Genomic DNA, 25132 nt, shown 5'->3' with positions numbered 1-25132 from the left:
TCATCGGATACATTTTTAGTCCTGTATCTATTTTTAACTATCTACTTTACTTTATACAAAGTTTTGAATTGTGATTTTTATTTGCAGAGATATCAGTTAAACAGTTATATCAGAATCAGTTATACAGTTTTTTCATATTCGCAGATATTATAAACTACATATGTATGAAAATTTTTATGGGAAAAAGGACAATTGAAAACAAATAAGAACATTGTGGAGACAAGGAAAAAACAATTTGGTTGGCAAAAGATATATATAAAAGGGAATTTAACATAGTTGATAAAAAAAATATAAATAGAAAAAATAGAAAGATCTGTTGGAAATATTTTTTTGTGAGACGTATTTGATCTGTAAGTATATATTTTTATCACAATCTTATTTTGAGATGTCATCTGTATTTTGATATCGTCCAGAGTTTGATAGCCATAAAACAAAATCAAAGTATTTTCATGTATGACCAATACGGTGCTTTTACTGATATCTAGTTTGAATAATATTATTTTCAATTATGGCTATGAAAGTGGACACGGTGGTCGGGAAGACCGAAAAAGTTCGTCTACGTTGCCAACGAAATCCGAGTCCACAGTTGTCTTTGTTTTTACTAAAATAATCAAGAAATCATCGTCCGGAAATCGGATCTGCTCCTTCTTTCGAGTTATTGACGAAAAATGAGATAATAGGTCAGAATTTTTTTTTCGCGAGTTAGCATCCATTCAAAACGATTTCAGAGCTGTATTTTACTGATAAGTGCAAGCAATAGACTACCCTTAATAAGCAAATAAAACTGTAACGTAATAAATTATTTAAAATTTTGCGTATTCGTTTTAAATATGTTCATTATTATTCATTATAATATTAATTATGTATCATAATCTTGCAAATTTATGGAATTGCTTAACCAATATAAGCAACAATTAAACAATAGTTCAAATATCTGTATTTTATTATAAATGTAATCTTATATTTTAGGAATCAAAAACCGATATAGTATTTCAATTTTGTTAATTGTTAATAAAATGAAACTTTCATCTACATCAATAGTTCTCGTGTGCGGAAAGAATATGCAGAATAACTGCGCTACACATTTCCATCATTGTAGTCGATATCGATATATAAACCTTGGTGTTTATGTTTACCTTTGGTTCCGAGGAAAGTTATATTATAACGATACGACTGACTTATTAATATCAGTGTATCGCCGGTTACCGAGCGGGTGCGGTCTATTTCCGCTCGTAAAATATTTTAGTCAAATAAAATTTAGCGATATAAACTAATAATTTTTTGTGATTCAAGAGTGTGCTGTGCAGTGTAGTGTCTAATGTGTAGTTAGTACTTATTGTGAAAATGCCGAAGCACGCGTATACTAAATGTAGCCATGAAGAAAACCGTTATAAAGTGTGTGGTCCGTGTGGACAAAAAGTCATTGTGGGCAAACAGAAACTAATTCATTTTAAAATCACAGAACGTACTTATGGACTTATTAAAGATTTGGTTGATAAAACATACAACTTATCTGATGAAAGATATCCCTTAAGTATTTGCTCGACATGTCGAAGAACGCTTTTCGAACATAAAAATGGTAATAACAGAAGACCAATTCAAAAAATTCCAAATTATGCTAACATAGTATTACCAAAAGCGACTCGATCGGTGATTTCACTGATCTGTAACTGCTATATTTGTTTGACAGCTCGATCCACGAGCCATTCCAAAACAGAGTTTGTTTTTGGACAAAAACGAGATTTGAATAATTCTATAGATGAATCAAATGGACTATATGCCTCTTCAGCTCCAAAAGCAGATCAAACACAAAAGAGTTCGAATAAACCTCATGTAAATGTAAATAATGAAAATGTGATTAGATTATGTAAGAGATGTTCGCAAAAAGTAGGTAAAGGTGTTAAACACGTATGCGACTCACGAGACTATGCTGTTAGGCGGAATGTAATGGAATTAGTGGATCAACTGCCTGATACACAAAAAGAACGCGTAACTTCTACAATTCTGCAAGAACTATCTGCCAAGCAAAGTGAAAGTGATTCTATAACTCTGAGTACTGAAGGTCGTAAAAAAACAGTTTATTTAAAACAAAAAACTTCCAGTGATGAAATAATATTCTCAACTGAAGATCTCGATTCATTTCATGTAGACACTGCAGTTTCAAATAATCATATGAGAAAAATGAGTTCTTTCATACGTAAAACTGCAGGCAGAAAGTCTGTTCCCATCAAGTATGAAGAGCATGTGAAAGAAAGAACTCATTTGTTAGACCAATTTTATCAAACAGGTATATATGAATTTGAAACAACAGGTGGAAATAAAGAAAAGAGGCCGGTGGTTTGGGCTAATGCCAGTGACTTGTTGAAAGAAATTATAGAAAGACGTGAAGTAATTGGTTATTATACTGTTAAAGTGATGGCTGACGGTGGGCAAGGTTTTTTCAAAGTATGCATGAGTATCATTCCCACTTCCGTAAATTGTACATCGCAATATAAGTCGGACAAAAGTTCGTCTGATGAAGATTGTATTGATGAAATACCGATGAAAAGAAGAAAATTGGATTCCCATAATAAGTCATCAGAATTCAAACTAACAAGCGTTAAAAAATTGATTATGCTTTGTATTGTTCCAGATATAAAAGAAACATATAATAATGTACAATTTCTTTTTGACTTAGTGAAACTAAATGAAATTTCTTTTAAATTTGGTTCTGACTTCAAGCTTCTATTAATCATTAATGGCCAACAAACTGCCACTTCTACATTTCCGTGCCCTTACTGTTTAATCAATTTACCAGATTTACGGAATTTCCATAAAACATCTGAAATCGAGAGCAGTCAGAAATCGAGTAGCAGTGCAGAAAATTCATTGAAAACTTACGGGAATTTGAAAGAAGACTACGAAAAGTACGTATTTGGAGGCAAGGATAAGAAAAAGGCCAAAGAATCATACAATGTCATAAACGAACCAATTTTCAACGAAGATAGTAATGTTTGCGTATTAGAAAAATGTTACATTCCAGAATTACACTTATTACAAGGCTTTGTCAATCACCTTTTCTGGAATGGTTTAGTTCTTCTCCTAGGTCGTGAAAAAGCAATCTTGTGGCCTATCAAATTAAAACTCGTTTCAAAAAGTTATCACGGAGAAATCTTTGAAGGAAACGCATGCCGAAAGTTATTGACGGAAGCTGATGCTCTATATGATGCTGAAATATATAAAGATGTTGGTGTATTGGCTATCGTGCCATTCGTGTTTGCATTTAAAGCTATGAATAAACTAGTACATTCGTGCTTTTCTACTAAAAGAAATGGTTCAATGAATGAGTTCGATAGAATAATCAACGAGCTGCGAAAGGCTGTGCTTGCTACTGAAGTATCCGTTACACTAAAAATACATGTCATTTTAGATCATGTTAAGCAAACTATGCAGATATTGAAAAATTCTGAAGGTCTTGGCAAGTGGTCAGAGCAAGCCGGTGAATCAATTCATCGAGAGTTCCTTAGCTTTTGGGAAAAATATAAGATAAATTTAATCAGCGACCCTTCCTTCTCGGAGAAATTGAAAGCGGCTACAGTGCAATTTTCATCATTTCACGTTTAGAAGAAACCATTATTGATTTATTCCGTTATGTAAAAATGTTGATATTAAGTATTTCAGATTGTGAATTTGTTATGAATATATATATATATATATATATATATATATTTATCTTTGTACGTTTCCGAATGCTAGTTATTAAATTGAAATATTTATTTATTGTTGAAAATATAATGAACATGAGGGATAAGACTTATAAGAAAATTCTTATTTTTCAAACCACCTAACCTTTTCTACGGTGTCATGGTATAACCGAATGTTTGAAATTTTATTGCTCACACCCACCAGCAAATTGCAACTTTAAATTCATTCTAAACGGATGCACACACGCGAAAAACTAAATTCTGACCTATTATCTCATTTTTCGTCAATAACTCGAAAGAAGGAGCAGATCCGATTTCCGGACGATGATTTCTTGATTATTTTAGTAAAAACAAAGACAATTGTGGACTCGGATTTCGTTGGCAACGAACTTTTTCGGTCTTCCCGACCACCGTGTGGACGATAAACCAGGAAAATCAAATTCTAAATGTGCTTTTTCTTATTTTTCAAGCAATTGTCTGTTATCGTCTAGACTTTGATAGTTATAAATGATATTAATTAGTCAGCTTATGAAATTCGTATAATGAATAAACAAAATGTCTTGCTATATTTAGTCATACTAGTTATTTGTCTTTCTATTTGTTCAACAAGTTAATTTTGTAAACTGACTAAATCTTTTCATTCATAGCCATCCAAATCCAGACGGTAAAAGACAATTGTTGGAAAAATAATTAAGAGCACTTTTACATTTTGATTTTCTCAATACAAATCATCAGATACATTATTAGTCCCATATCTATTTTTATCCTACTTCATTTTCTACAATGTTTCTACAATTTTTCTACAATTATTTTTTATACTGATATATATATATATGCATAATTCATCACTTTGGGGTTGAAAAAAATTGATATTGGTCACTTTGGGTATTGTTTTTGGCAATTCAGGGATATCAACTTTAGGTAAATAATCTATAGATCCCTGGGTTACATTATTTTTTATACTGATATCATTATACAGGGTGTCCAATTTTAAATAACCCACCCAAAAAGTTTGAAAATTTTTAATGAAGTTTCTAATTGTTTCTTCGAAACTATTAGCATTACTCAGGAGTATGTCAGCTGGCACTTGATTATCAACTATATTTTGGAAATATTTTGGAAGCCTTGCCAAAATATTAAAAGTTTTTGAAATAAATTGAAACTATCACAATAAAATATTTTCCCAATATTGCAAAACTTTGCTACAACTTTGCAGAAATATTGCAAATTATGTCTCAAGAAAAGTTTTGAGAATGTTTTAGGAACACTGCGTATAGTATGATAGTAATATTTAGAAATGAACAAAAAATTTTTCCATGTAATATTTATATGGCAAAAGATTTGATAGCTTTGATTCAATGTTTTTTAAGCAAGAAACATTTTGGTAAAGGTTTTTTTCATTATAACCTTTTTAGTTTGTTTCGAAGAAGTTTCTGAAACAGAATTTGCGATATTTTTGCGAAGTTGTAGTATAGTTTTAAGGGGGCTTTTGCTATTTAATTACTCTACATTTTCAATAACTTCCCCCCCGATACCAATCAATAGGGCTAAAAAATGCCTTGTTATGCCTAAAAATCCGGAATGAATAGGACCGTTTTTTTTATGTTGAGGACAATATAAGAAATAATACTGTACAGTTTGTAATTACAAAAAACACAGACTGACGGTATCGGGACTGTGCAAAGTTGACAAAATGATGTTTTTTTTGTTTTGTAAACGTGGAAATGTATTTAATAGAAAAAAGTTCAACACATAAAAGTTGTAGATAATGAAAAAATTTTTAATTTGCGCTATTGCTAGATCCACTTCGTTCGTTGGTTATTACTAAATAAGCCAAAAAGTACCAAAAGAGACCATTATTAACAAATCAATGATTTATTGCAACATTCACTTTTCTGTAACATCTTTCGCTTGCATGATAAAGCTTATACCAATTTACAAAATATGCTCTGTTAAAAATTTGAATTCGTTAATTAGTTCTTAACTTATTATAATTAGTTTATCCCGAGAATTACGAGGGTATAACTTTTTAATGGCAAATCGTTTCGAGTTGCAAAAGGATTCAAACTATTGTAGAAAATTGTAGTATATTTTATGATATATTAGCGGCACATGGGAAAACAATTTTTTAATAGCATAAAAACCCATTATAAAAAAAGTACCTTTTTTGCTAATAAACATTTACATTTATAACAATTTTACACACTTTACTAGGGGTAAATGACCCAGTTATTGACCGGTTTGTGAAATTGCGACCTTCAAAAGCTGGTTATTAAATTATGCCGACGTTTATCACCAATACTTTTGGTTAATCATTTTCCAAATACCTTTTAATATCAAGGGACAATAATTAAAATTAAAATTATTCAAATGAAATATATCATAATGACTTGTTTAGTAGAAAATGCTTCAAAAGCCAGTTTTTGACTGCTTTAACCCAAATAATGAACAGCATAGAACCAGTAATCGACGACCCATAAAGTTTTAATATTTATTTATAAAAAAAAATTTTTTACAACATGAACTCTTAACCAACTTTAGAAGGTACATATTTTCATCTTTCATTAACTATTGATTTCATCATTAGTTCATATTCAGTCTGAAACAGTAGCTTTATTCTACATAAATAAATAATCTTTTAGAAAATTTTCTATATTAAATAAATAAATAATGTTCTTATATATTTTTACTAATATTATTCAAAGCTGGACGTTCTATAGGTATTCCAATATTCAATGATTTCACTTTATCTGCAACAAACAAAGCAATCTGCGTCTTTCTTTCTTGCTTTTTTTTTTTACTTTTTCTATTATCTATTTATTTGTTTTTTCAGTTTACGTATAGTGTAATTGCTTTTTAAGTTACCACCCCTTTTTTCCCGAGAAGCATCGGACTATAGCGTTCCAGAATAGTTATATGATTGCTTTCTACGGTACGCTTTCACTTGACAGCTATCCCCTATAGATAATCCGGGCTGTCAGTTCCCAAATTACTGGACCTATTGTTTATTTACAAGTCGAATCCGGACGACTTGAGAACCGCGGCGTTAAATTTGGCACATACACTTTTTGAAAAAAGCCATTGGACTTCTCTTTCAATTTTTCTAAGTTCTTTCTGTTTTCGTAATTCATCTGCCTTTCTCTTTCTTTCTACTTCTTTTTCTTTTCTCTTTGGAATGTATATAAAAAATTATGGGTTTTTCTATTCTTTTAGTACTCGATGGTCGTAAAAGGCCAATCTCTCACTCTGCGTAGAGCATGATTACTTTTCTTTGAAATGGTCAGAATACGGTGGGCAGTTCAGCAAGACATTATTTGTCTCTGTGTATAAGTTTCAGGACAAGTTCTGTTCCATATTTTTTTCAACAACATATGCAAAGATTATTAAACATTTTAAAATAAGATAATAAAGAATAAGAAAAATTAGAATTACCTGGCCTTATATCAGATGCGTGATTATGAATTGCTGACTCCATCTCATAATTAACAACCAATTCTTCTGAATTTTTATGAGCAACAATTATTGGTAAATCACTGACGTTGATTGACTATTCAGGATTTCGGATCTGAGAATTTGATGTTACTTCTTGCACATATACACTATTATCAAAGGCCTCATAAATAAGGTACTCTACATCTACATTATTATTAATGACTGTTAATTCTATATCACTAGGCATATTTGTATCACCATCTATTTGTAGATCATTATTACATAAATTACGTAAGAGTGTAGTATCTGTTTGGTCATTAATTAGTCCTCTATCCTTCTACTTTTTCCACACGTTAAAGGGGATTATTTCTTTGGACGGAGTGGTTGTACTCGCATGAGCTTTCTCAAATTGGTTTAATATGTCTAAAGGAATATCACTTTCAATGTTTTTTACTAGCAAGTCATTTTCTAAACTTGAAGCCTCCGCATTTGAGTCATTATCTGTTGATCTCTTTATTTTAATATTTTTATGTCTCGTTGACATGCATTTTATGTAGTTGATTTTTCTGGGTTGAAAGGATATAAACCGCAACTTTCAAAACCATTGTCTAAGACTCTCCTCTGTAACCTGGCTCTACTTTTAGATAAAATTTGTGTATGCTTCAAGCCTAATTCTGGATAACGCTTTAAAAATAATTGAAACCATTTTTTTCCTTCCTTGTAAATTGTCTTCGAAGGGTTTCGGTCTTGGAGCTTTATTTAACACTTATTTGATAGCTAATTTTACAACACTGTGTGCATCGCATAACCTATAGATGCTTTATCAATAATCCATTGTTTTATTCTAAGTTCCTCTTCATTCGTTAACACTGATGAAGGCCCTCTTTTCTAAATTTCACAATCGCCTGACTTCAATTTATTTACTAATGTTCCCTTAGCAATTGCATATTTAGAAGAGGCCTTTTTATACTCAAAGCACCCGATTTTATATTAACCAATGCTGCTTGCAAAGCATCTTGACCATACTGTGAAATATTGTATTTTCCTTTTTTCGCACAGATTCTGTCATCATCAATTCTATTATTAGAATTTTGTTTTCTCTTGGCCATTATTTTAATTGAACAAGTCTACATTAAAGCAACTTAACCCTACTATAAAAAAATCTCCTCAATACAGGTATATAAAATTGCAGTATATTATAGGTGCACGAGTGCCGAGCTCAGGTAGGTAAAAAAGTATGCTTGTTTCAAGCCGCCGTATAACTGCTCTAGGGTAGCCTCGTGTAGGCCGACCTCTGGCGGCGATTTAGGACGCGCCCACTGGAGCTGGTTTTGCCGAAGTCTCGTCCTAAATGAACTCTACAATTATGCTCACCTACTACCGCTCATAGTTTTTTTGCCACAATATAGCAAGAGCGATTGAGTTTTTCCTATTTCTGTTAACAAAATCAATTAATATTTTTATGAAATTGTGACGGTGTAGGCCCGTCATGGCCTGCACCGTGTGCTTGCCTCCCTCTCCTTCCTAGGCAAAGGCGCACGGCCGGCATCAAGCGCACGTTGTTATCACGTGCCTGATGCCTGCCCTTTTATTTTTCAGCTACGCACGAGAGCGGTGGAAGGAGAAGCCGTGGACGCGACGACGCGCTCGAGTATTGAGAGTGCGAGAGAGAGAGAGAGAGAGAGAGAGAGAGAAAAGCAATAGTTTGAGTGTTGGGCTTGGCGCGCGGCACTTGTCGCGACGGGCATTGCCGCGTGCCGCCGATTAGGCGAGTGGTGGGAGAAAGCGTGAGAAGCCGGCTCTCACGCACTCGCGACAGAGAGTGACGCGACGCGCGCGACAGCAATCAGTCGTACGAGAGCTGGTGACCATCGCTGCCTGCCCTTTGTCCGGAAGAAGTCAGCATTCCTCAGCAGATCGGCCGGACGGGACTTCCTCTGCCAGCGACGCAGCAGTTGCCCTGCAAGAAGCCGTCATCGAGGCAGAACCCGACAGCCTTTTCTGCCAGGTCGCCGGCCACGCAGCAGCGAGGAGTTTTCCAGACTAGCCGTCGGTGGGACACCTTCAAGGCTGCCAGCAACAGCGACGTCCACCAATTTGGTCAGGTCACCGATTCCTCTCTCTCTATATCTCTGTCTTTCCTCGGCGATTCTCACGGTTCGCGTCGCTACGCCAGGCTTTTCCGAGCCGGCGTAGTTTTCGGCATTGTGTAATTTAAGTAATTGTTTGAGCCGGTTAGCGAGGTGACATGGCGCTAACGTGCCGGTCATCTCGTTTAGAATAAGTTCGCGTGTTAATAGTAATAAGTGATTTGTGTTCTCGTCGGGACTCGTGGTAGTGCGTTTATAATAAACGTGTGTTAGCGAATTGTGTGTGAAGTTATTTTGCCCGCTGTTCTCCTTCCTGTTTTGCTTGGAGCGATACACCGCCTCCCTTGCCTTCCCCCTTTATAAATAATTGGTAATAGTAGTGAATATATCGGCATTGCACGCCGACGCTATTACAAAATAGAGAAAAATCACAAAATATAGATACACTTACTATATGTTAAAATATATATATACACATACTTTTTTTTCACCAATTTTGAAACACCATTTCTTTTCACATTTTGCTCTGCAGTTGGAAAACTACTTATTTTAGCGCAAAAAGTTTTGAATAAAAGTTGTTCCGCATTAAATTTTCTACAAAAAAGTCAGTGATGGCACCTCTTTAAGTTTATTAGTTTACATGCAAATTAATCGAAACAAGAAATTAAGGGTGGAATTACGTGGTCTTTCTTAATTTACGAATAAAATTTTTTTTCATGCAAAATATTTAATAAATCGGATCCAAAAATTTGAACCTCCAGAATAATAATAAAATTTATTTTATGTTCGTCAATTCGTTGATATGTATTAATAATGATTTTTACACAAACTGGTCAATTACTGGTACCCGGTCGAAAACTGGGTCATTTACTTCTAATTTATGAAAATGAAATTCTTCAAGCTGGTTTCAAGGCGCAGACATAGAAAAAAGTGTTTTTGTTATATAGGAGGCGAGATACGTATTTTTTTTTAAATCGAAGCTTTATTGTATATAACATGCATCGATCTTTTCCAGAATCCGTTGGCTAGATGTTGAGCTAGTTCCAAGATTTTCCGCTAACTAAATTTTTGGATTTTATATTTTTCAAATCGCGGACAACCCGTTGATGTTGATGATCGGCAATCAAATGTGATTAAGCGTCAGGACTTCCTTTTCAGGATCTATGGGCACGTATGTGTCTGTGTATTAGTGGACGTGAATTTACTTCGTTTAGAAAATGATGCAAAGTAATCTTAAAGTTAGCCACTCCCGTGCTCCCTCCACATGCGGTGCGTCTGGCAGGTTAAAATGACGGCGAAAACGATTAGTTTTAGCGAACTCTTCCTACTTCTGGGAAATCCAAAATTCGCATTGCTTCCTTCAATTCTTTATTTGCCTGTACGAAAATTGTGCCATTATCACTATACATTTTTCGTGGAAAACTCCTCCTCCCGTTAATCGCCGTGCTGCCATGATCGCGGAATTTGGATTGAGTGTAGGTGCTAATTCCAGATGTATCGCGCTTTCCGTCATCCACGTGATATTACGCAATTCATCTTTCCCCTTTCAGTCTCCATTACCTCGCAAACTTCGCGTTAGTTAACGTTATTGCTGATCTTTCATCGAGTAAGGTAAATATATTAAGCGTTTTCTCTGGACTCTTCATAGTCATTAGGACCACTTACAACAATCTTTTTCTTTCAGTTAGTCACGTCGCGAATCATCACGTATTATTTGCTCACAGTGTCTTCGGTTGTTTCTGATATTTTCGCATCTACCATATTCTCGGTTCTCTCTTGTGACGACACAGTTTATAATATTTGCATCCGTTTTGTTTATCAGAAACATGATGTTTTTGAACTATAGCGTTCCTTTCGACCGCCCCAACAGTCTCGGTTTTCTTCTTGTCTACAAATGTACAATAATATATAATGTTTTTTTACACACGTTGCATATTAATTTTGCTTTACATTATGATCGCGCATCTAAGCACTTGTAGTTTAGTTAGTTTAGTTTGGGTTATTGCTCTTTATCATCTACTTCATCAATCTTGTATCACGTGGCTATTCCTCCCCATTTGACTTCCATGCTTAATGTCGCGTACACTTATGCTCTTGTCCTCGCGTCTCTCGTTTGTCTCCTTGATGAACCGTCGTTACTTCCAAATATATCGATGTCAAATACTCCAGTACCTAATAAAGATTGGTACAATAAAAAATTGAAAAAAGTTGTGTCTGCGTCTTGACGTGAAGTCACACATGTATAATAGTCCAAGCATATGGTAGAAATAAAAACATTCAATGATCAATTGACATTCAATTCGTGTAATACACACCATTATTCGGAGAAGCACTCCTTATTATGTTTACTTTCAACCTCTTGGTTACCAGGTTGCTTGGACTATAACTACATGTTGGACATGTTGGACTATAATTACATACGTGTCTTTTTGTTACCTTCCATTTTAGTTGGCTCAATACTATAATGCCAAAGAGAAGAAGAAGAGTGCCTCAGTTAAGCGATCGACAGATAAGAAGATTATCAAATCAAAATACCCAAAAAGACCTTGAGACTATTGAATCCATTTGTAATAAGTCTTCTTTTCAAAATGCCCAAACGAAGATTCCTAGCAATACACTATCTTATGATGAAACTGTCGAACAAGATGATGGGATTTCCAAATATGTTATATCGAAGAAATCTAATAATGACAGCGGGTCATCGACTTCACCTGCCAATACCATAACTGCACATAATACAAATGAACAAGATAGTTTTGAATACGTCGGAATGAAAGACAATAGCAGAGATGAATCTCATGAACTCGCCTTCAATTTGATAACTGTCGATGTTAATGTCGATTCTTCAAAAAGGATTGATGAAAGTGAAGCTGCCTATAATATTTTACATAATTCGAATAATAGTAACTGTGATGGAAGTGATTCCGACACCGAATCTTCCTGTTCTTCTGATATATATCGCTACAGTGACAGCGATGCAGAAAGTATTTCAGATTCAGATACGGATAAACTAATTGATTTTAATAAAGTGACGTTGGGTGCTGTAACCGATAACGATAAGAGATTTCATGAAGAAATAATCTCTTGGGCAAATGATTTTGGAATTAAACAAGGACATCTTAAATCATTACTCGAAATACTAAACAAGTATACTAGTACAAAGTTCTCTAAAGATCCACGTACCTTGTTAAAAACCTCTAGAGTAACAAATAATATTGTTGACATGGATAGTGGTCAATATGTTCATCTAGGTGTAGCAAAGAACATACAAATTATTATCGATGATCGTCTTTCACGTAAACACGTTTTTGATACTGTAAAAATTTCAATGAATATTGATGGAGCTCCACTCGTTGGTAATTCATCCGAAAAAGGCTTGTGGATTATATCAATGAAAGATTTTGAACTGGAGGCCGTATATTCAGTTGGTATTTATTGTGGTACTTTGAAGCCCAATGATCACAATATTTTTTTAAAGCAGACCGTAGATGAATTGAAAGATTTAATAAACAATGGATTTTTATGTAAAGAAAAACTGTATAGCATAAGATTGGATAGACTTATTTTGGATGCCCCTGCAAAATCGTTTATTTTATGTACAAAGGGACATTCAGGCTTCTATAGTTGCAATAAATGTATAATTGAAGGTTCATATTTGTCATCAGTTTGTTTTCCAACAGACAGTATCGAAGAATTGAACAGATACTGTTGTAATTTATTGAGAAAAGATGACGAATTCAAAAGTATGCATTATATTGACAATCATCAACGAGGAGAAACTATTTTAAGTCAGTTACCTTATTTTGGTCCGATTTCCAATGTACCTTTGGATTGTATGCACTTGGTGTATTAGGGTGTAATGAAGCAGTTGGTTAGACTTTGGATAGGTGATAGTCAAAGAAAAAGAAAAGTCTACAAATTGTCATCTGAAGATATCAACAAAGTTTCAACAAGATTAGAAAGTTTGAAACATATTTTACCATTTGAATTCAATAGGCGTTCAAGATCTTTGAAGTATTGGAAAAAATGGATGGCGACCGAATTCAGACATTTATTGTTATATTTCGGATCATTTATACTTCATGATGTTCTTCATCCACAGATCTATCATAACTTTTTAAAACTTCATATATTAATGATAATATTTAATAACAAGAAATTGGTTCGTGAAACTGATAGCATGAAATATTGCCAATCTTTAACAACGAAGTTTATTTATGAATTTCAACATTTGTATGGTAAGCGAAACGTTAGCTATAATATGCATAATTTCGGACATTTATATAAAGACGTCGAAAATTTTGGCACCGTTGAAAGTTTCAGTGCATTTCCTTTTGAAAATTACATCTGTTCTCTTAAGAAATTGATAAGAAAAGGTGATAAACCGTTGCAGCAAATTTCACGAAGATTTTCAGAATATGAGTTAATGAAGAATTTGAGAAATCAACGTACTATCGATACCAGTAAATTTTCTGTTGAAAAGTTAACTACTATGGCTATAGATGTCGGTAATCGTCCAAATACACAATATTATAAGATTTTAAAAGCTGGAACGTTTAAAATTGATATTACAGATGATAGAAATGATTGCGTCATAATCGCTGATGGTTCCATCATAAAGATTGTCAGTATTTTGAAAAATAATGAAAATATATATGTCGTTGGTAATACATACGAAATGAAAAGAAGTTTATTCAATACAGTGGGACTTCAAAGCAGTTCTTTAGGCATTCACATTGTACAAGAAACCAGTCATATAGAAGAATGGCCTTGTAATGAAATACATGCTAAAGTATTTAAAATTCCATGTACTGAGGGATTTATAACATATCCATTAGTTCATACGTTTGATTTTTGATAATAAATAGTACGAGTGACAAGTATACTGAAGGGGCTATCCTTGTTTTTTACTTAGATCTCTGGTGCTGCTTGTCAACAAATGTCATTCCGCGTATGGACAAAAATGTATTTGTTGTTACCTTAAATATGATAGGATTCGACATATAGGGAAAGAAAAAAAATAGCATGTTCCGGTCATTTGTAGGCACAGGGGAGGGGGGTCGTAGAAACTAGATAATTAAATCAATCGTCATTTCATACTAACGTAAGAATGAAGTATTGTGTTACAGTTTATGATTGATTTTCAGTTCCGACGAACAATCGTATCATGGATCGTTTAGACAGCTTATACCAGTCAGTGAAGCTTTATAGAAAAAATTTGCCAGAAACTAAATTGAAGGAACGTTCTCATTGTATAAACGTAGAGATATTACTGAGTGAATATAAGAAATACATTACAGAAAAATATAACAATCATTTACGAAATATGAACAGAAGAATAAGCCGCCACATTAATAGTGCTAATGCCTTGAGAGAGCCAAAATTAACTCCTTATCCAGTACTTTTTGTTGAAGAAAGCGTTGCGCACCATTTTTTTATATATAACATACATAAACGCATGAAGAAGTGTGATTTGATTAAAATGCTGTTGGATCATTCAATTTCCGATTGTACAGTATCGCTGTTTCGTTACTGCTCCAGAAAAGGATGTACAGCACGAATTTATTGCGAAAATCTAGAGACTTCATGTTGTTTACAGATAAAAGCTTTGACGAAGAAGTTGGAGTGGAGTTTTTACAGCCAAAAACAGTCGAAGAATGTGATTGAGTATGCTCGTGTGCGTCTGGAACCCCACCAGACTTGTGTAAATGCAAATACGAATCAGTTCTGCATAACAAATGGAAAACAAAGAGAAACAAAAACGTCCTTACTGTACGAAGGCATCATGAAAAATGTCGATGTACTCTTCATTTTAACAAAGAACTTGTCTTCTTTGGATTTTATAAATTATTATGAAGCATCCAATAAATCAGGACAATTTATCTTAGAGCAAATTAATTTTCCGTAGCATTTTAACTCGTCTTGGAATATATATAAGTGCCAAGAAGGTGTAAAACTAATGCTTAAGCATTCTAAAACATTAAAATTCTCATGTATTTATTATGCATTACCAGACATAGGGCCACACATTATAACTGCACTTTTGAAAAATCAAATAATGGTTTCCAAAACAAAAAATAATGAAGGACGAACGTTTTTACATACCATTGATCTGCCGGGAGTTGAAGTAACAAAAGAAATTTTAACAATTCTGAATGATTATTTATCATTTTCACTTGCTTTTTACGATCCGTTCAGAATGCTACAATATTTGTAACATAATTTTTATACTATCATGACTTTCGACACGAAAATAGAATGTTTTGTTATGTCAATTTAGTAATGACGCACTATAGTAATAGCAAGAAATTAATATGACTTAAGGAATAGTCTTTTTTCTCTCTTCATTGTCTATTATATCTGCAGATCCTAAATCAACGTTTTCCACTAACAGTTTTTATATTATTGGTAATACTTTTTTATTTTTTTTATGCACTTTGAAATTGTAGCGCATGGCCACAGTCGAGATTAACGATTATTCCCCTGACCTGCCCATAGATTCAATCCAAGAACTCATATCTGTCGAAGTAAACTTTCTCGACACGATAATCATTTGGATGCAATGTTGGAAAAAGTAGTTGTAATATGAAATTGAAGTACCGAAGGGGCTGTCCTTGTTTTATCTGCATTCTCTGACACTGCTGCTAGTCAACATTTTTTGACTCCAGGATTAAATCTAATTAAATCAATGAACAGATGTCTAATGGATATCAAAAGACTATAAGACACAAGACTGGATTGACTCTAAGGGGTTGCTCTTATTATCATTCCATTCGCTAATGGTACTAGTCAATGCGGTCCATCTTATGTAAGGCGATAGTCAATTTTTTTACGTATTGTTCGATTTATTTTCTATTTTCTTATCAGACATAAAAGATCTTTGTTTTGAGAAAAAACTAGAATATTCGATTAATATTCAACGTACATATGATGAGTCCAAAATATTTTCCTGGTTGGATATACACCCGTGACATATGCGTATACTATTTATGTATTTTTACTTTAATTGGTATAAAAAATTATCGAATGTTATGTTGGAAAATCACGATGCGCCTGGAAGAAATTGAATGAAAAATGATATTACACTAAATTTTCTTGATGGTCCTTGTTTTTCGTGCTCAATGAAGAAGTTTCATGAAGCAATGAAAATCGTACAGTTGGAGCTTTTTTTAACAGCTGAATTGTTTCAAACCAATTTTTCAAATAATTTTCCATTTTCATTTAATATTTACAAAAAGTTTTTGAAAAATAGTCAATAACAGTATTGAACAATAACTAAGCGAATATAACGATAGAAATATCTGATAGTGATAAAATTAAAGATACATATCACGTAGTTTTTCATATTGCCTTACAAATTACTATATACAATAATAACAAATTACTATAACAATATGGAACTTAACGCCGATGATAACATAAATAAAAACATTTTAACGCAATGTGTCTTCAATTTAACGCAAAATAATCATGGAAAACAATTTTTTCTAAATGCGAGGTATTGTCAACAACTGTAGCCCTCATAACATCGTCGAAATATTTAGAATTATCATTGGTCACTTGACAATTATTCCAAATTGTTGTGAAATCGCAAGGGACAGCTTCCATTGCTTGTTTGAAAAAATAACCAAGACTTGTAATGTTGATATTGATAACGATAAAAATATTAAATAGAACTAATAATGAAAAACATGTATTATAATAAGTACCTTGCTGACTGACTTTGCCAAATTCTGCTACATGTTCAAAAATTATATGACAGCCTTTATATTTCCAGTACTGGAATTTTTCTGTAAATACTCGAAATGAAAATGGTTAGATTATTTAAAAAACGGGTTTGGAAAGAATTCAGCTGTTGAAAAAAATGCGCCAACTGTACGATTTCCATTGATTCATGAAATAGCTTCTTTGAGCACCAAAAACAAGGACTATAAAGAAAATGTAGAGTAATATCATTTTTCATTACATTTCTCCTAGGTGTACCGTGAAATATAATGAACCTATCGTTTCATTGAAAAATGTTTACCATTTGAAGATTTATAATAATTTTTATTTTAATCTTCCCAATATTTTAAATTATGAATATGTCAAATATCTATTAAATATCACACTGATAACTCACATCACTTATTAAACAAATGCAATATGAATAATTAGTTGTATATTTGTATTTTTTACTTCATGTTTTGTATTTTCATCATCAATTTTATAAATTGTAGACTGTAAACATGACGCGTCGTTACGCACTCATTCTAGATGAAAACCATGAAAAGTTAATCATACCGATACGCTGGATAAACTCTGATCATTCACGATATATGTTTCCTCCATCTGATTCAACTATAGATATTAAACAGACAATAATTGCTGATGACGATGTAGGTGAAGATTATATTGAGAAGCCTATTACAAAACTTATCAAGTTATGTAGTGAGTATCTGTCATTACTTATTCCTGAAGTTAACTTAAACTATTCTTTCAGTTACTACATTCTGACGATCTTGTTGCTACCATTTCATATTTGCTAGTTCTTTCTTCTATAACTAGATCTTGGTTTAATAATAATGCGTATTATCTATCTTTTCTTTTCCTTCTGATCGGTGCACTTCAGTTTAGTACCTCATATATTACTTGTTTGTATTTCTTTTTCTAGCTTGATTATATAGAGAGAACTTAACACGGACTTAACAAAAATCCTTGTCTTCATAGCAGTTATCTTCCAAATTCTTGCAGGGTCTCGTTCTCACCCTTAATCTTTGTAAATTCTCAATTAATTATGCTATCAAGTATTTTCCACTTCTATTACTCAAACAACTTTCCAGTTCAACATAGTAGAGCTAAATGTTTATAAAAAATATTATTTCAACGCTAACCAGTATAATTTGATAATAACGCATTGTTGTCTATTTTGATGTTATAGAAGATTACACAACTGCAGTGAAAGAAAAAAATTTGAATGGAATCGAGCATGTCTCAGATCCAAGCGATGCTGAAAAACTGAAGGATAGTAGAAAAAGGCGAAACAAAAAAAGTCTTCCAAGTGATTTTGTTGAGCCCGCAAAACGCATTGCTCTGGAACAAGTAGATTGCGAGAAAAATTTATCTTCTAACGATAGTGATAAAGGGTCTGAAGAGCATGACCCATTAGAAATTGGGGCTCTTGTAAATCAGAATGAAAATCTACAATTTGGTAGCGATATTCTCTCATCCTCGAGTAATGGCACAAGCAACGCTGTAAGCTCGCGAGATCAAATTGTTGATAGCTATCATGTAGAGGCGAATGAGAACCCTACATTAAAACAGATATATGGTATAGTATTAAATTTTCGTAACTTTCATCTGTATATGCCTGTTTCCCAGCTATTTTAGCATGCGAAAAGCGACCAGTCAACTGATTTTGATGAAACTTAGTAAGCTTGTTAACAACATAAAGATAAACATCTGTACCAATTTTCAAGTCAAAATATTGATTTGTCCAAAAGTTATTGACAATTAAAAATTTTCGAATTTTTGTCGATTACTTCGTTTCTAGTAAAGATATCGCAATGAGCTTTATTGCAAAAATATGTAATTGAAGAACATGATGATGGAAACTAGAAATTTTTTCTTTTTTATGATTTTTGAACTTTAAATAAACAATTGCATTTTTTTCATAGATCCATAGTTTCTTTTTTAAAAATTTTGGTTCCATTGGATTCCTTGGTCTTTTTTTTCTATTGAAATCAGTTTTGAGATCTCGATGCCCGTAATTAGATAATATGTTATAAGCGACAAACCGAAGCGCTCAGTCCGCTGCCGCGCGGTGAGCGAACTGTTATGACTGTTTTTTATATGAAAAAAGCCTATGGAATCCGATGGTATAACCATTTTAAAAATCAAAACTATTTGGCTATTGAAAATGTCGATTAATTGTTGAACAGTGCGGGTCGACTTATGCACTTTCAATGAAAAAAGTACTTTTTACAACTATCATAACATTTCGTCGTCACCAACAAAATGATCTGTGACAAACGATAAATGAGAGCGCTTACCTGTCGTAAGCGGCGCGCCGTATAGAGCGCCGCGCGCTCACCGCGCGGCAGCGGACCGAGCGCTTTGGTTTATCGCTTATCACAGATTATCTAATTACGGGCCCGAGGTCCCGAAGATTGCAGTAAAACAAGATAGAAATTTAAAATATTCAAAATCATCCAACAGAAAGGACATTGTATCGGATAGTAACCCAGTTATGAAAGAAAATATTGAATTGCTAAACGATTATTTTCCCATTGATGCAGAAGAAACTAATGTAAACAAAAAAGTGGATAGAGTAGAAGAAAAATTATTAAGTAAGAAATTCGCAAAGATAGTGGTACGTATACAAATGTAAACACGTTATTACTTTCATACATTAACACATTGTCAATGCATATATATATATATATGCATATCTTGTTCCATTTTTATTTACGCACACATATTTATAGAAAGTCGATATTACCATCAAAAAACCTTTTAGTAGAAAGCTGTACTACAGTAACCTTGCTTTGGACCTTAGAGGTCGTCTTCAAAAACTACTTTGTTTGTTTTAAATAGTAACCTCTAGTTTTAAAGCCGGATTCAGTCGCTGAACGTTCACTTTGTAATAATACCGGGTTGTATAGTTTCAAATTATGCAGATTGGCAAAGTTGACAAAGACAGTTTCAGAGATCAAACACTACGTTTCCGAAGCAATTTGATATACTGAGTTTAAATGTTGTCTCAGAATTGTTCCCGTAGGTTTCCGAAATATTCTACAGTGCACTAAGGAGGTCATTGGAAACTACTTACTTTCTCCTTCTAAAACTATAACCCCATATCCCTTCCATAAAAAATTTTGCAGTTGTCTTTACAAAAAGTCCTGTAGTTTGGCTAGTGGGTTTTTTGCAGTTCGGTCAAGTCAATTTAATATGCCTCTGATACCTTTTCAAGTTTACTGAATCTTCTAATATTATAACTAAAAACCTTCACTGGTTGTAGCATTTAATCCCGATGCACCGGACAAGTGTTCCACTAGTGTAAACATAAAAAACTTGATTTTCACATTTCTAGTCTAAAATATCTCGGAAACCTAGCGCGACAAATCATTATTGAGGTTAGATATTCGAAGTCAGCGCATCAAATTACTTTGGAAGCATTGTGTCCGATGTTTGGAATTTGTTTCTTGTTGGCCTGTTTTTTTATGGGAGTAATATTAAAAGTTAGTACGGATGATCGCGAATAAGAGCAAAATAAACGAGGCGTTTACTTTTTCAATGCGGGTAGACCAGTAGGTATGCTCTTATTCTATTATTCAAGCTGTTTTCAGTATTATTTATTAATATTCTGAAAACATATCTACGGTGTCCTGTATGACTACATTTTATGATTAAAAAAGATAACTATCCTTTTTTCTTATTATTTTGCATATTTTTTTTTTCTTGCATATTTTCAGTTGTACTTGGAGGCTCTTTACATACGAGTATTTTATTCGATTTGGAGATGACTTCCAATCTTCTAGCATGTACATTTATGGCGTACATCTTAATGTAACACTCCCTTCAAAAGGGAGTTTTTAGATAAGATTTCTAAAACTAAATTGACATTTCTTTAAAACTTTGATTCCAAAGATATTTAAATAATAAAGTATTTTAAATAAGTATTTTTCTCAAAGATTTATTGTAATTTTATATTTTTTATTTATATTATAAAATATATAATGTCAATATCCTTTTAAAATGAACTTGTCTATATTTATGATCTAAGATATTTTATCATGATTTGATTGAAGTTGAAAATCAGCTTAAAAGTGCTAAAACTGAAGTATATTTGGCGCTATTCATGTCATATCAAGTCTCGAGTCGATAAGGAAGCCGTCGTAAGACTCTTCCGCTTCCATTTTCACTTGTTTCTCGATGTAATACAACATAATATAGCCCAAAATATATGAACAACTATATAGCTTCTCTATATATCATGTTATAGGATTAGGTATCCGGAGATTAATTGATAAAGTAGTTATATTGGAGTATTTTTGACTGGTATGGAAAAGAATGAATTTATATCTTTTCAGTCCTTATAAAAATGATGTGATGGCAAAATTCCTACTTTGTCATCGTAATTTTTTATATTATAAGAGTGTGCATGTGTGTGCGCGTAATTTTTTTTTATTGCTATTCACGAGATTTAAAATCTTTTTTCTACACTGCATCTTATAGCTTGTTTCATCATTATAGTAATATTTTTATTTCTGAATGAAGTGTACTCAATCTTTAGTACTTGTACTTGTTCACTATTTCCATTTTCTTTCTATAGTACTATATTTAGTAACAACTTCAATAACTCTTCTCTCCAATTTGCCCTCTCTTCTGACTATTATCGCTATAGTTTTTTCACATTCATCTCCATCCCGTTTCTTCTATTTTACCTTTCCGTACTTTTCGGCATTTTCTGTAGACCCCTAGGCGTGTCTACAGTTAGTACATATCGTCTGCAAATTTCAGTCTTTACACTTTGTATTCTCCTTATTGTGCCTCCTTTCTTCTTTCTCTCCCACATATGATCACTTTCTTGTCCGCGGTCACAATATGCAGCGTCCAATACCTGCTTCATCAATATTTTTGAAAATATATTTATTAAAGTGAATGGTTAATTATTGGCTTACGATTTATTATTAAAAGGTTTATAAAGAAAATTAGTTTTATATTACTCATGTAGATGTTGTACTTTGTTGAATATTTCAGATTAAGTATCTTCAAGGAGTAGGAGGTGTGAATTCCATAATATGATGCCAAAAATTATCACTGATGAAGTTCTACAGAACTATAGCTTCTATGGGCGAAAGTCTAAAGACGAAGTTAAGAACAAATGTTTTTCTAAGCTTAATATCTGCAACTTCATTTATAGTAAGTTTTTTCTAAACATATAATATTCTCATACCCATAAATATTCATTATTTAAAACCTCGTTTTATGTCATAAATTTAGCGGCTGCAAAAAAGTCTTTCTCGACCGCTACGGACGAAGATATCAAAAAATCGTTATCTAGTTTTTTGGACCATGCTGGAACAAGGCTCAAGCGTAACCAATCGTATGTGTTTTATGATAATTAATTTAAATAATTAAAGAAGTGTATATAGAGTAAAATACTAATTGTTCACAAAATATTGCAGGAAACCGAATCGCAAATCGGAGCAATTTAAGCCATTGCAACTTGATTTATTGGATGAAGAATCTGAGGGAGAAGATATCAATATCTAAGGAGATAATAATAAAATGATACCATAAACTTACAACTAGGAACTCTAAGAATACAATAATAAGAAATGATACTTATAACACATTTAAACATAAATCATTACTTCAAATACGTTAGACTGAAAGATGTCAATTCATATCAATAATCAAACACTGTTTCCATTGTATTTGAAATTGCGAATCAATAAAATCGAATGTAAAACTTGACAAATTGACCAATATCAATATGATTTTAAAATTTCAAGGTATAGTACATTCCTCACTTTTTTTAGAAATTATATCTTCTTTTCTATCAATATCTATAATACATTAAAATATTTCTATACCAAATCACGAAAAGTTACAAGCAATATTACTATGAAAATTTATGAAATATTTTATGGCAATGTTTTTTGAATGACCACTTGTCAATCAACTAAGGACCGAAGAATACTGTTAGAAAACTTTTTATAATATTGCTCAAATAGATTGAAAAAGACTTAATTGAGAATATTCGAATAATCTTGCAACGAGAATCGCAGAAAACATTGCCATAAAACGTTACGTGATATTGCTCCGAAAATTGCTTAAATATTTCAACCAAAACCGTAGAATCATTGCTAGAAATTTTTACGTAAAATTGCTCGGAAAACTGCTTAAATCTTCCAACCAACACCGCAGAAACATTGCCAGAAAGTTTAACGTAAAATTGTTCCCAAAATTACTTAAATATTACAACCAATACCGCAGAAACATTGCCAGAAAGTTTTACGTAAAATTGCTCGGAAAATTGCTTGAATCTTCCAACCAATACCGCACAAATATTGCCAGAGAGTTTAACGTAAAATTGCTCCAAAAATTGCTTAAATCTTCCAACCAACACCGCAGAAACATTGCCAGAAAGTTTTACGTAAAATTGCTCCCAAAATTGCTTAAATATTCCAACCAATACCGCAGAAACATTGCCAGAAAGTTTTACGTAAAATTGCTCGGAAAATTGCTTAAATCTTCCAACCAATACCGCAGAAACATTGCCAGAAAGTTTTATGTAAAATTGCTCGGAAAATTGCTTGAATCTTCCAACCAATACCGCAAAAACATTGCCAGAGAGTTTTACGTAAAGTTGCTCTGAAAATTTCTTAAATCTTCCAACCAATACCGCACAAACATTGCCAGAGAGTTTAACGTAACATTGCCTGGAAAGTTCCTGCAATGTTTCCTGAAGTATTTCACAAATTTTTCATGAAAACTTGCCTGAATATTTCATGAAATATTCCTGGGGACTCAGATGCACGGACATATCAATGTTTCAGCAATGTTTTGATAAAAGGTTTGATGCATATACCACGAAACATTGCTGGAACATTCATTGCAATATTTCTGTAAGGTTTGTTGCAAAGTTGTATGAATATTTCATGAGATGTTCCCCAAATTTTTCATAAAAGACATGCCACAATATTTCATGAAATATTTCCGGGGGCTCAGTTGCACGGACATATCAATGTTTCAGTAATGTTTCGATTAAAGGTTTCATGCACATACCACGAAACATTGCTGGAACATTTATTGCAATGTTTCTGTAAGGTTTGTTACAAGGTTGTACGAATATTTTACGGAATATTCCCCAAATTTTTCATAAAATACATGCCACAATATTTCATGAAATATTTCCGGGGGCTCAGTTGCACGGACATATCAATGTTTCAACAATATTGCAATGAAAGGTTGCAGAAAAGTTTAAAACATTTCATGAAACCTTACAGCAACCTTGCTGCAACTTTCGGTGCTGTGTGGGTAATCAAATACGTATTTAGTCGGAGTGTCACTTCGGCACTAACCAACTTAAATAAATGTTATAAGGCGAAACATTCGCCACCTCGACATGTGACAACCAAACTCCGGAACAGGTCCATGTACGTCTTTCATAGTGCCTGCAGACACTATGTTACCAAAACAGAGTTAGATGCACATAGGACCATTTGCCAATATCAAAACAGAAATGTACTAAGAACGCATTGGTTCTGTGGAAGAGCGGTGTATCTTTCCAATTGGGACCAACATTTGCAAGACTGTAATCTAGGGACCTATGTTTACAACGGGTCCCCCTTTGACAGCATAAACAAGCTGACCTTGTTTTTGCAAATTTCCTCAACCAAACCAAAGGACCAAGACATGTTACTCCAGGACCAAGCTTCCTGTCTACAAGACTTAGAGAGCAAATCCATTTCATCCAGTTAGTAAACTACCATAGCGCTTAAATTTAGATGTAAATGAAAAAAATATTAGAAATAATTTGAAAAAAAGAAGCAATTTAAATTACTATAAAGCAGCAAAAAAGACAGCTCTCAGAGTGAATGACAGGAATGAAAGAATCAACTTTGCAAGGGTAAACTTAGCTCGTAATCAGAATGATTGGGCAAGAACTATTTTCATGGATGAGAAAGCTTTTGCGTCTCACAAAGATGGAAGGGCAGGTGTCTGGAGACCACCAAACACTCGATACCATGAAAATTATGTTCTATCCAAGCATTATAGCGGACACGTTACCAGGGAATACTGGGGTTGGATGACAGGATTTGGAGCAGGAGGAATAGTTTTGATTGAGAGGCGCATGTCAGCCAATGTTTACCTGGAATTATTGAATGACAATTTTCTCCCAGCTATCAATAACTTGTTTCAATGTTACGTCTCGTG

The 25132-nt window shown here is 33.2% G+C and overlaps 1 protein-coding gene across 9 annotated transcripts in view; it reads left to right on the top strand.

Annotated features, from left to right (window-relative positions):
* LOC131663661 (glycogenin-1) overlaps nucleotides 1-25132 on the top strand; it is an 895804-nt gene that overhangs the window by 428914 nt on the left and 441758 nt on the right. The window contains exon 2 of one of the 9 annotated variants that reach the window (XM_058934188.1): nucleotides 88-350. The exons of 7 other annotated variants lie outside the window; for them this stretch is intronic. The gene's annotated coding sequence lies outside the window, so the exon portion shown is untranslated. Of the gene's footprint in view, nucleotides 1-87; nucleotides 351-17574; nucleotides 17636-25132 lie in introns of those variants that run through there. One more of the 9 variants, XM_058934191.1, reaches the window with a different exon arrangement.

The sequence above is a fragment of the Phymastichus coffea genome, unplaced genomic scaffold (genome assembly GCF_024137745.1).
Source record: "Phymastichus coffea isolate CEN01 unplaced genomic scaffold, Cenicafe_Pcof_1.1 PCOF00037, whole genome shotgun sequence".
Taxonomy (NCBI): domain Eukaryota; kingdom Metazoa; phylum Arthropoda; class Insecta; order Hymenoptera; family Eulophidae; genus Phymastichus; species Phymastichus coffea.
Note: the sequence above shows the minus strand (reverse complement) of the source record. Positions and strands in the feature narration are given on the sequence as shown.